The sequence below is a fragment of the Nerophis ophidion genome, linkage group LG09, assembly GCF_033978795.1.
Source record: "Nerophis ophidion isolate RoL-2023_Sa linkage group LG09, RoL_Noph_v1.0, whole genome shotgun sequence".
NCBI classification, from domain to species: Eukaryota; Metazoa; Chordata; class Actinopteri; order Syngnathiformes; family Syngnathidae; genus Nerophis; species Nerophis ophidion.
In genome coordinates this window covers 24,507,394-24,520,889 of record NC_084619.1, presented here as the reverse complement: position 1 = coordinate 24,520,889, position 13,496 = coordinate 24,507,394, and the positions used below count along the sequence as shown (strand labels likewise).

At 40.0% G+C, this 13,496-nt stretch overlaps 1 protein-coding gene across 8 annotated transcripts in view; it reads left to right on the top strand.

Annotated features, from left to right (window-relative positions):
* b3galnt2 (beta-1,3-N-acetylgalactosaminyltransferase 2) overlaps window positions 1-13,496 on the top strand; it is a 49,629-nt gene that overhangs the window by 14,950 nt on the left and 21,183 nt on the right. The window lies entirely within an intron of this gene.

Genomic DNA, 13,496 nt, shown 5'->3' with positions numbered 1-13,496 from the left:
CTTTTTTAGCAAACGGCTCACTTATGAAGATGGAAAGATGTTTTGCACGTCATGTAGACGGGCTAAGAAAAAGAACACCCATACGACCGGGTGCGCTGATTTTCAAAGATCCAGCCACCAAGAAACATTGTGTTACATCTTTCCTGCTTGTCGGCTCCCAGACTGTGGTCGAGGAGCGCAGGGGCGATGTTTCCTCCATGGCCGATGTTTTTTCGGGGGTAACACCCTCCACTTTACCCAGCAGTGGGTCCCTACAGTTCCGCTGTTGGGTTGGAATGATGACGCCGTTGATTTGTTTCAACTCTTTATTTATGTTTTTCACGAAGCCAACCGGACATTTACTATCTACTAACGCTTCTGCACGCAAACTGCTACCGCTCCAACTCCTCTCTCTCGCCCACCATTTACACACGTCACTCGCCCCACATACTGCCATTCTTAAAGGAGCACACACACACACACGTGTGCTACTTTCATAACATTCAGTTCACAAGTTGGCCGAGTCGGCTTGTTTGACGCTCTGAAAGGAGCAGAGGAGGCAAGTAAAGACAGTGTTATTATCAAAATTTCATGACCGAAGCAAAAAATCTTCTACACTTGTATACTGAAATAAAAACACCTACAATTTAAAAAAAATAAAAATAAAAAAATACAAAAAAATACTGGCAGTGGTAAAGTTTAGATCCATGAAGAAAAGAAGAGCGTGAATGAATGTTTATAACTGAATAAATTTACATGCATAAATTATTTGTTTTCTTTTATTTCTTTTTATGAATTATGTAATGTTTATGACAACCTTTTTCCAAAACACAATATAGAATGTGAGATATAAAAGGATAATGCATACATATATAATTTGTTTTCAAAACGGTTATAAAAAGTGGGACCCCATTTTTATGACTTGATGGGGTCCCTAGGACCCCATTTTGAATATTCCTAGCGCCAACACTGCTAATTGCCACATTTAGCGAGGGGTGTTTTAAAGCAGCTGTTGTGAGAATAGCATATGTGTGTGTGTGCTCCTGGGTGACTGACGTGAGTAAGTGAGTGGGCAAGTTAGGAGAGGCAGTGCTAGCATGTGGAGGAGTGTTAATAGCATGATGGATGTCCGGTTATGCCTTGTGGAAATTATAACCAAAGTGACCAAGTTGTAATTAATGGATGGCCTCCTCATTACGGCCTAAGAGCTCAGCCTTATGGATCCGTTGTAAAGTGCAGGGTGTTACCTTTGACAAAACATCGGTCCTGGAGGGAACGTCTCCCCTGCTCTCCTCGACCATGAATTGGTTAACGTGGACCCCGACTTAAACAAGTTTAAAAACTTATTCGGGTGTTACCATTTAGTGGTCAATTGCACGGAATATGTACTGTACTGTGCAATCTACTAATAAAAGTTTCAATCAATAAAAGACCAAGATCTGGGAGCCGACAAGCAGGAAAGGTGTAAAACAACGTGTTGCCTCCCTGTTTAAAGCGTCACTTTTATTGTTAGTTTTTAAGGCCAAATACGTCCATATTGCGCTTTACACACCCTCTTTATTAACCTGTAAAATTGTAGTTTGTTGCCATTTTTCCTACAATATTTTATTACGTGTATGCACTTTGTGTGTGCGTTTTGACACACTCAACATCATGCGCCTCGGCTCTGTAGTCACCACCGCAAAGAGGCACTCAGATGAAAGAACGGTACCGGTACTTTTCAAAGGTGGTATAGTACAGATTTCAATTGATTAGTGTCACAATACTTTATTAGTACAGGTACTGTATATTGTAGAACCCTACACCTTATAGGGTTTAGTGTGAAATGTATTTATTGAAATATTCATGGAGTGCTGGTCTTGTTATGAATTTAATTTTTGATGGGTTTTGCAGTAACAATTAATAAAAGTGCTTTCAAGAAAACGTCAAGAGATGTGTTGTTCGCTATACTTACATTTTTAGTCGACACAATTTACTGTAATTTTAGTTGACTAATATGTTGAGAAATTTTGTTGACTAAAACTTTACAGAGCCAAGTCAATTTAGATGACTAAAATATAACTTAAACTAAAATACATTTTCGTCCAAGGACTATAACTAAAGCTAAATTAAAAACAGCTGTCCAAATTAACACTGTATTGTAGGGGTGTAACGATAAACTACAATAATAATGACCCCGGAAAAACTCCCGACAGTTAGTATTACCCTTTTAAATTACGTATATTTAAAAACCAAGATTAATAACTGCACTTTGATTAACTAATGGCGGATTTACTGGTGCCAGGTCGCTAGCTTAAATGCCAACATCAAAACAGGAGACATACTTCTTTCTTTTCCCGTTAAAGACAACATACCCCAATCAAAACTTATAAATACAGTACTGTATGAGCAAATAAGATATTCAATTGTGAAAGCTGTGTTGTCTTAGCATGGAAATATGGTGATCGGTCTTTCTTCAGAGGAAAATAGACAAGGTGTTTTAGGGTGCGTTCGTGTACCGCTGAACAGAGTAAGACAGAACACCCGCCAGAAGTGATACATAATGAGAATAGATTTTTTTGTTACGCACTTTTCATTTAAATTAATCTTAAAACGCTACAGTACAACTACAAACCAATATTTACAGTGGAACAATACAAGTTTAGCTATAAAGCACGAAGACTAAAACACCAACAAAGCATAAGAAAAACACAAGACGTACAAAATAATGGCTTTTCTAAGAGTGTCATTGTCAGCATTATTTTAGTTACTGTTATGTTTACTATTGGGGAAGGAGACCGCACAGCAAAGGAATGTCAAGTTCAACTGGTTTATTCGAAGACTTGATGGTTACGTGGAGAGTGTATGCTACTATGTGTTTGCATGAAAGACTGTGTGTGGAATTTATCATATGTAGATACCGTGAGGTTTGTTGAGATGCGTGTTGGATGAAAAGGGGTGTCCAAATCCGAGAGGGAGCAAGCCAAAGGGAGACTAAAGTCCAAGCAAGGGGCCAGAGGCAGGAGAGCGAGTCCAAAGTCCAAAACGAGGTCGAGGGATCCGGGAAGGCAAAGCGGGGCCAGGAGGGAAGCAGCGAAGGTGACACGAACACTGTGGAAGAGTAGGAGAAACAGGATCAGGAAAAACACAAGGGCACAAGAAAGTAGTCACTAGTAATCTCAAGAGGAAGTCGGAGACACGCAGCTTACAACGGTAGTCTACGTCCCGACATCGAGGAGTCAGCGTCGGCCATTTTTATACTGCCCTCCTTCATCAACATCAGGTGTGTGAGGCGAGGGCTGTCGCCGGCTGCGCCGGAGAGTGGGCGTGGTTCGCTTGACGAGTGTGGAGGTGTGTCTGGAGTTGACAGCAGAGCCTGTGTGCACCTTCAGCAGCAGGAAGTCCAGAGTGTGTCAAGGACACAACAGTTACGTTTAAAAAACTTTTTGAGCACATTCCCCAAGACCGCGATAATAATAACCGTAATACTTTTGGTCATAATAACCGTGTTACAAAATTGTCATATCGTTACATCCCTACAGGGTTGTTACACACCTCATTGAATGGATAGAATTCTTACGTGGGGGATTCAAACTATTTTGGAATGGTAGTAGTCGATCCAAAGTGATCGTTCTGCCACTCAATACTTCAATGCTAACCATGGGAAATTACACCAACGACTGTTGTTGGTTTTGACAGTAGGATTGCTCGTTTGCATCAAAACAGTTTTTACCACTACAAAAGGGCAAACCAACCTTGCCCAGGCACAACCTCCTGGTTTTGGAGTATAAATATGTGGGTTTTTGGCACCACCCGTTAGACTGGATCTTATTAGAAGGGCAAGAAAAAAAAACTATAACAAATAGTATATGGTGATATGTATTGCTATCGTAGGTAGGAGGCTGCACTATATATCGCAATATAAATACTAGGCAATATTTTCCATCCCTCCTTCCAATGTTGTTTTTTCAGCACTGCAGGTCCTTATTTTGGAAAGTATACTGGCAGCTAAATAGAGCTCTTATGAAGCATGCTGAAGTCTCACATGACTACTTTCAACCTCGCAAGTTGTTTTAAAATATAATAGCATATTCTGATTGGTTTTCAAATTTTATGATCGTTTTCCGCATTTAAATGTATGGTTACCACTCCATTGCTGTTTATAAAGAGGCCCGACAGTGCTTTCGCCTGCTGAGAAAACTCAGGGGTTTTAATACCAGTGAGGACAATCTAACCCTGATTTGAAACTGTTATTAAAGTCAGTCTCACCTTAAACATTTTTTGTTCCTGTATAACTTCCTCCTCCACCAAAAACACCAAAACTCTATTACATCAGAACAGAATAGGAAACCTTATTGCTTCACCCCAAGCTCACTTATCCAAATTATACACCTTCTGTGTGATTTGGAAGGTCACCCTAATCATACAGCCTCTTCACTCCACCTGCTGCTGTCAGCTAGAGGGTAAAAAGTTACACTGGCTGACATGCAATTAACTGAAAAATATACCACAATGTTTTCTGTAGTTTTCTTTTACATTTTAACAATGATCCGTCACCACTTTTTGACAGACAATAAAACTAATCTAGCTAAATATCTGAATGCTAATTAATGCTACTGCTACTATCCAAGCTGCATTCGGGCGGAAGGCATGGTACACATTGGACAAATCGCCACCTCATTGCAGGGCCAACACACACAGACAGACAGACATTGACATAGACATTAGGTATTATTTTTCATTTTGTCCCTCCTTCAGGGGGGGAATTCGACAGGGCGGTTGGTGAATGTTTCATCTCCATCATTGGGGTCCCTGCGTGTGGAGTAGGGTGGTTCCCGTGGCCCCGTGCTGGGCGGTCCTGCGGCGGTCGACTTGGGTGGGGTGGCCTGTGGCGGGCCGTGCCGTGTTTTCCAGGGGTTGAGGCTGGGCTCGTTGGAGCCCGGTTGCTGGTAGAGCGGGAGTGGTCTTCCCGTCCGGTTGCGGGGAGTCTCTGGGCCCCCCGGGCGGGGCGTCCTGCCTTTCTGCCCGTGTGGGGTGTGGTCTCTTGCTGATTTGAGGGCTAGCTGTCCCCTGCTTCTCCCGTGCCTTGTCCTCTGCCGGGCGTGTCTGTCTGCGGCCTGCTGCTGGCTCTTCCGGGCAGCACAGTGGGCCGGGCTCTTGGTTCCTGTCATTGGCTGGACTGGCTGCGTGGGGCCGGTGGTCCCTGGGCGCCACACCTGCTGTTTGCTGTTTGTGGATTGGGCTCTCTGGGTGGCTGGGGCCGTACTCTGGCTCCCACGCACATTGGTACATTGTAAATACAAATACACGTATACTCACATACACACCGTTATTCATACATATATATGTACCAACGCTCCCACATACATACACAAATACAGTACATAACTACATACAAACATTCACTGTACAAACGTACATTTACACATACTGTACATTACCATTCACTGTAAAAACATACATATACACATGCTGCACATATACATTCACTGTACAAACATACATACATACATACATATTGTACATATACAAGTACATATACATACATACACTCATGCACATAATCACGTTTCATCAAACATATATTAACGTTGTTGCCCTAGGGGAAACTGGGTAACACATGGCACACTGACAAAGCTTAACCTATTGTTACTATAACAATCTACAAGGTTAATAATATAGGTTGCTTCTCTCTCTTCCCCTCCATGTTTCTGCACTATTTTGTATCTCTAGTTATCATTACGTATATGTATTGTTGCATTTGAACAACTGTAAAGTTTATAATAGAGGGGAATTATTGGTGTTGTTCATTATCAATAGCGCTATTTCTATTGGTGTTTGTATTGCTCCATTTGTAGTGCAATAATGCTCACTGGTATGCTTATGTTGCTCTGTTGTTGTTGTTGTTGTTATTATTTTAATTGCTGTTGTTGTTTTTGTCTCTCTGTTTTATCCCCCTCTTGTCCCCACAACTTCCCCCTCTGTCTTCCGTTTTTTCCTCTTTCTATGCCCTTGTGCTCCACCAAATGATAATATAAGTACTTTTAATAAAGTCAAATACAAATAAGGCAACAAGAGAAGTATCCTACACATCTCTTTTGTAAAGTAAATCTGAACAGCCGATATGGGCATCTACATCAACTATATGATTTGCCTCAGAAGCTGGACAGGACAAAAAAAAAAGACAGACAACACTCACACTCACACACACAAGGGCCAATTTAGTGTTGCCTATCAGCCTGTCCCCAGATGCATGTCTTTGGTGGTAGGCTTCCATATGCTGGAACCAGGGCTGAGGATTGTGGTGCCAGAACTCTGGGAGTTTCACTACAGCCTCAAACACGGCAGGAGCACCTACTGGCCTTTTTAATGGAGCTGAACCGTCAGGCATGATGGGGACCAGCAGGGTTAAACATGTCCAATAAACATTTGGGCCACCAATGTGGGAGTTGAGATAATTAGGTGAGAGAGCGATAGTTCTGAGTCGGTGAGTTTATTATCGGACTTCCTTGAACAACAACTTTCACCGGGAAGTGTGTCCCCATGTATCTGGGCACATTCGGCCTATCCACCAATCCCCAATCTGGCGATAAGAACATTCAGTGCCCCGCTATAATGGATTTATTTAATTCATAGAATAGAATAGAATACAATACAAAGTACTTTATTGATCCCTGGGGGAAATTCAGCACCACAGTTCGCTCACAATAAACAATAATAATAATTAATAATATATGACATATATATAATATATGAATAATATAAATATATTCTACATATATTCTATATTTAAGTGCAGTCAAGAAGGAACATATGCATTATACAGACAAAATGTGTTTATTATCTGAATAAGTGTTTATTATCTGAATAAATCCAATAAATATTTAAAAAAATAAAATCAAAAGATTAAAAAAAATGTAATAATAATAATAATGTAATAATCCAGGGATGATAGTTAATCTAACCATGGACTCCAAATCCTCCATGGAATAAAATTCCAGAAATTAGTTCTGCTTGGACATCTCCTGGGTTATAAAACTGCAAACAACAGGTTCAGGCTTCTTTAGGATGACGGAGACATAGGGGTGTAACGGTACACAAAAATTTCGGTTCGGTACGTACCTCGGTTTAGAGGTCACGGTTCGGTTCATTTTCGGTACAGTAAGAAATCAACAAAATATAAATTTACCAAATTTGTAAACAATGGCTTTATCCTTTTAACATTGGGCACACTATAATAATTCTGCCTACGTTAATCCACATTAAACTGCATCAAGTTGTTGCTTTGATTAAATAAAATGAAAAAATCTTTCTTCTACATATAAAAAGTTTAACATTAAACAGTTTCCATTGAAACTGTTTAATGTCAACTCATCATGATTAATTTATTACAGCATTTGGGGAGCCTGTAGTTGACTTTTATTATGTAAATGTTGTATTTTTATCAACATGTGATAGCAGGGACCCTGCTATTCAAAACTAGGCTGCTACATTACTAATGATTCATGTAACTATAGCTGGAAAATAGTACAATTGCAATAGGAGGGACTATTCATCCCTAAACACAATGGAGTTCAATGAAATAACAGACAGACAGGGCTTTGCTGCCCCTAAAACACGCACACACACACAGAAAAATGAGCTAACGTTACGCTAAAAGCTAATTAGCCTTAATCTCAAGCCTATACTGTGAGCTAGCTGAGCTGCAGTTTAAGTTTCTAGAAGGTCAACGGGCTCATAGTGATGTTTGTAATAGTTGTGACTGGGAAGTGTTTAGTATAATTTGGGTAGAGTCCGCTCCTCCCCTGCTAGACGAATATTTGCTCGACGCTAAAGCATTGACTACATCGTTCTGAAGTTTGAATACGCACTGCTGATTGGCTGTTACATCGCTCTGAATACGCACTGCTGATTGGCTTTGTATGTAACCAATCAGATGGTTGTGTGGGCAGGACAATGAGGCAGAGACAGAGGCAGAAAGCAGAGCAGCTTGTGAAGACTTTTGCTTCCGAACTTGTTCGGTACGCCCGCGTGCCGAACCGAAACCCACGTACCGGAACGGTTCGATACAAATACACGTACCGTTACACCCTTACGGAGACATAAAATTAAATTAAATTAAATTAGTGTCCGTTCAAGGGATAGCAAGAGCAGGTTAGGTTCACAGAGTTTGGAGCGGCATGGCTCAGATAGGAGTGCGGTCCATCAGAAAACTTGAAGGTTCGAAAAATGGCTAATTAATTTTCAAAGGGAAACATTAATTAATGGGTAATCTATGATATTTTATGTTTTAGGAGAGCTCTCATTTCCCGGCCGAGACAAATGTTTTGATGCTTGAACGGTTCCGATTGGACAAAAACTGTGTGCTGTGGAGTGCGGCAAAGTTTTGCGGCGGAATAATAACAATAAATAGATTGTTTTTTGGTGTAGAATCTAATATAATGCTTGGGCATTCACACAATAATGGGTTTCTCACTGTAAAGCGCTTAGTCACTACAGCAACTTTACTTCACATTTCGATTTACCTGTCTTTCTGGAATGGAAAACCCAGATTTATCCCGGGTTTACGTACTAAATACACTTTCTGCAATACACACCTGGTATTTTGGGTCAGGGAAAGCAAAATATTGCCTATCCTTATTCAGAAGTTTTTTTATAAAAAAGTGTGAACGACTACATACATTTGTGATAGCTGCTTTGGGAGATATTCCCATCACCAAAATAATACTGTTTGGCACAATACAAAAACCTTGGTTTTGCAGGCATTTTGCCACACACTAGAAATCAGACTGAATAAATATTTCATAACAAGTCATTTAGGCTCAATTCGTTTTCTCCATCTTCTCCCTTGCACTTTTTTTTAACCCTCCCCTATCGCCTTACCATCTAGTGCCATGGCTTAGTGTTCAACATATGCCCCTTGACGTCACTTCAGTTTTGCTACGTCATCAACGGTCCCCGTTTGCTGGGAGGGACGTAAAGCAGATTCTACAAATGTTTGTTTGCTTTGAAGGTGCCGTCGCACATGATGTTTGGCTTGGTTTGAGCTCCTTAGTACCTTTTTGTTGTTTTTGAAGCTCATCATTGATGCTATTGGCGTGTGTCCCCTTCGAAGAAAATGCATCCGATAGTTATTATAGACAGTGATTTTTTTTATTCCTTCAGGAGAGTTCTATCAGGAAAATTAAAATTCCAGCAGCAGTGTACAGAATTGAGATCAAATTTAAAAAGTAAAAAGTAAATAATGGGGGTATAAATGGAAATAGAAAATATTACATCCATCCATCCATCCATTTTCTACCGCTTATTCCCTTTCGGGGTCGCGGGGGGCGCTGGCGCCTATCTCAGCTACAATCGGGCGGAAGGCAGGGTACACCCTGGACAAGTCGCCACCTCATCGCAGGGCCAACACAGATAGACAGACAACATTCACACTCACATTCACACACTAGGAAAATATTACAATAAGAATAAAAACTTAAAAAGCAACAATAAGAATAAAAATATAACAGTAAAAATAAGAATATAACAAGAAATACTTGGCAGTAGTTACACGTTGGTCTCACGTGTGTTTCCAGACTCAAAGCGATGGCAAAGGGTGTATGTAACGTACAGATTTCATAAACATGTATTATGTTACATTACTGATGAGGCAGAAAACAAATAAAACAGTGTTCAGAAGTAATAACCTCCGGTCGCTTCAGCCACGTTGCAGGCTTGTTTTAATGAGCAGTGAAAACATACAATAAACAAACAATTGAAAATGTGGCTTATGTGGCTGTGCAGTTTGTTTTTACCTTGATAAAAAATATATAGTTAGCTAACTTAGCAAAATATACTAGAATTTAATCATTTTATCAATCTGTAAAAATAGAACCAATTTAAAAAAAACTATATTTAGGGGGAGTAGCAACATCTGAACTAAACTATTAGTATCATTATCATGAAAATCAGTAATTAACTGTTTTACATTATATTTGTAGACTTCTCTTGGTTTGTTTTTCTGCCATAGTTTTTAGCAGGCATAGTGTACTGTGAAACATTTTTCCTATCCCTGGTATACTAGGGAGGACCTCGAGCTCACTTCGTTTAGAGGGCTCTGCTGCCCTCACACTTGGCCCTTTGTCCCCCTTACCTGAAGGAAAATTCGGACACCACATGATTTACGTGAACGTTCAAAACAAAGGGGGCAGGGCTAAAACAAGGGGTAGGGGATTTTATTCGGCGTGAGCCTTAAGTACCAAAGGGAGCCAGCTACTTGTACTGCAGGAAGTGTCACATAAGAAGTGACCAATTGGAATAAATATCACACAGTTGAGCTCTATCAATACAACTACAAGATAAATGTGTTATTCTTTTACTGATTGCTTTTGTTTTTCCAGTTATTTTTAAGTCTACTTTGTCTAAAAAGAGTCTTTTTTTTTTGACACATCCCTGCGAGTCCATTTATGGATTCCATCACACTGTTAGTGACTTTTGCTGTTAGTCTTGATAACAGTAAATTGCCTTCTCAGTAACAGTCATAAAGGTCCCTTTTAGGTCATTCCCCCAGGCCTGATCTTTTAACAGTGATTGCCAAAAGCTCTTCTTTATTTGTCTTCTGAGACGGACTGTACAAAACACTACATAACACTCGTGCCGTTTTCCTGTCCAAAAACATTGCTGAAATACTGCTTTCATAGGATCTGCATTACACATACTCTATTTTTACTTAACGTGGACGTATAATGATTTTCCTCTTTTCTGACTTATACATGTTGTTACAATATTGGATGCTCGTTTTAAACGGTGCCAAAGCACCAAATCTTAATGTTCATGCATGTAGGTGTGAGCTTGCACGCTGTTTTGCAGTGTTTTTTTAACAGTGGTTAATTTGTGACGTCACAGATTGACAGTCGCTCTAAAGCGGGCATTTCTAGTTCATGCTCTCTGCCGGGCTACTACTCTTTAGGGATGGGTAGTAAAATCTGGAAGGTATTGGTGCTTGATTTCGGTGCTAAATGAATACAGACGCAACCACCTGCAAGAAGTGCTTTGTTGTGATATTGCTTACGTAATGTAGCGTCCTGACAGAAGCACACAAAGTCTGACGCTGTTTTTTTTGTGGACTTTAGCATGCCAACAGCATCCCTCATAACACCGCTAGCACTGCAGCACTTCCTTGCTATGCACAAATGACGGTTACAGCTAGAGAAGTTGCATTCACGTACACACATTACCCGTAATTATGAGCAATAATATATATGCAATATTTTAACACAAAAAAAATATTTGCAGGTTCTTTTAATTGGGGAAAAACTTTGAAGATTTTATTTTTTACTTTTTATAACTTATTTATAAATTAATTTATAGAATTTCAACGACAAGGTTGTTCTACTTCAATTTCAGAAAATTCCATAAAAATGTGTATGTTTTCTCTTTTTTAAGTTTGGGTTCGAGCACTGTTTAAGCACCGGCATTGTTTTTAAAGTACCCATTTGGTACTAGTATTGGTTAAAATATGAAAGATAACCATCCCTACTTCTCTGCCCCCTGTGTTGTTCCTTCTCCTATCTCGCTATCGAGTGTGCTCTGATGTCTTTAGAAATATGCTTTCATGTTTATGAAGCCCCCAGTGTTTATTCCTTCACCTTTCTTGCTATCTAAGGTGCTCTGATGTCTTAAAAAACATACGCTTTCATGTTTATTTGTCCACAAAATTTTACACAGAGTGTTTTGTCAATATAGACCAGTAAGTACAAGTTGGATTAGCCACTAAAGTCAGACAGCCACGGGCACGCGCACAACATAGCCGAAATGCGACCCGGGCCGTAACTAGGATTTGACAAATACCAGGTTTAACAAATGGTGGTCTAAGAAAAGCTTTGAAAGGCTAAAATCATGGGTATCCCAGCACTATAATAACAACAAAAAGTGGACTGTTGCAAAATAATGCTGATTGGCAAAGATGTTAGATCATATAACGTGATAGTTCTACCTCAATGAATTATATTATTATTTATGTATAATAGTATATACATTAATATATATTTTACAATATTAACATCATTAAAGGCCCATAAAAACCCACTACTACCGACCACGCAGTCTGATAGTTTATATATCAATGATGAAATTTCAACGTTGCAACACATGCCAATACGGTCTTTTTAGATTACTAAATTGCAATTTTAAATTTCGCGCGAAGTATCCTGTTGAAAACGTCGCAGTATGATGGCGCGTGCGCGTGACGTCACGGATTGTAGCGGACATTTTGTTCCAGCCCGATCCCAGCTATAAGTAGTCTGCTTTAATCGCATAATTACACAGTGTTCTGGACATCTGTGTTGCTGAATATTTTGTAATTTGTTCAATTAATGGAGACGTCAAAGAAGAAATATGTGGGTGGGAAGCGGTGTATTGCGGCTGCCTTTAGCAACAGAAACACAGGCGGTGTTTCCTTGTATACATTCCCGAAAGATGATGTGAAGCTTTACTATGGAACAGAGCAGTCAAGCGGACATGGTTCCCTACCACATGTCAACCGGCAGATTTCGGTGAGAAAATTGTGGTAATAAGTTCGTTCTTACCGTAGACATGAGCGGAGCTTGCGTCGTTCCTCGTGCACCTGTCAAAGAGGCAGCTGTGGACTCTCTAGCCTCCTCCGACCGGCCGCCCCCGAACATGGGATGCTATCACCGTGGAGGAGGGGAAAAAAAGCTCAGCCCGGCCCCAACGGCTGCCTTTGCTTTGCCTCGTCGAGAAACCATGAATTGAATAACGTGGACCCTGACTTAAACAAGTTAAAAAAACTTATTTGGGTGTTACCATTTAGTGGTCAATTGTACGGAATATGTACTGAACTGTGCAATCTACTAATAAAAATTTAAATCAATCAAATGCGTCACGGACTGGTATCGTTCCCCAGACCAGTGGTTGTGGACCACTGATCTAGACCACAAGGAACTGTGCCATATGTAGATTAAAATAATCGTAGGTCCTCTTTATTGCTGGGCTCTGACATGTACACAGACGCACACAGACACACACACACACACACACACAGAAGGTTTCATATGATTATTTTCAAGACTGAAGGTTGCAACAATCTCGCTCAAGCACATTTTTTCAAGGTCTGCTAACCTTGTGTAGCTTTCCTTCTTTCCTTCTGCACAACGCATCACCCATAACTGCAATCTGTTGGCAAACCGTTCAATAACTGTGCAGTATCTTAAATTTATCATGTACATATTGTTTATCTTGTACACGTCATCAAAATAGTCCTACTTGATGCTTTTTGTTTGGTATGCTTAGTTTATTATATTGCTTATCTTATTGTCTTTTATTTTCTTAGTACTTTATTGCATGAAGAGCAACAGTAACACCTGAATTTAAATTATCGCTGTCTTCACTTGACAAAAAAAATTGTGGCGAAGTTTACCCTGAAGTATGGAGGTTTTTTTTTCTCTTGGGTGTGGGGCAAATTAGATGATTCCAGTAAGACAGTGTTGTCGATGAAAGGTCATAGATTCACGCTGCACTATTGATCATTTTCAACT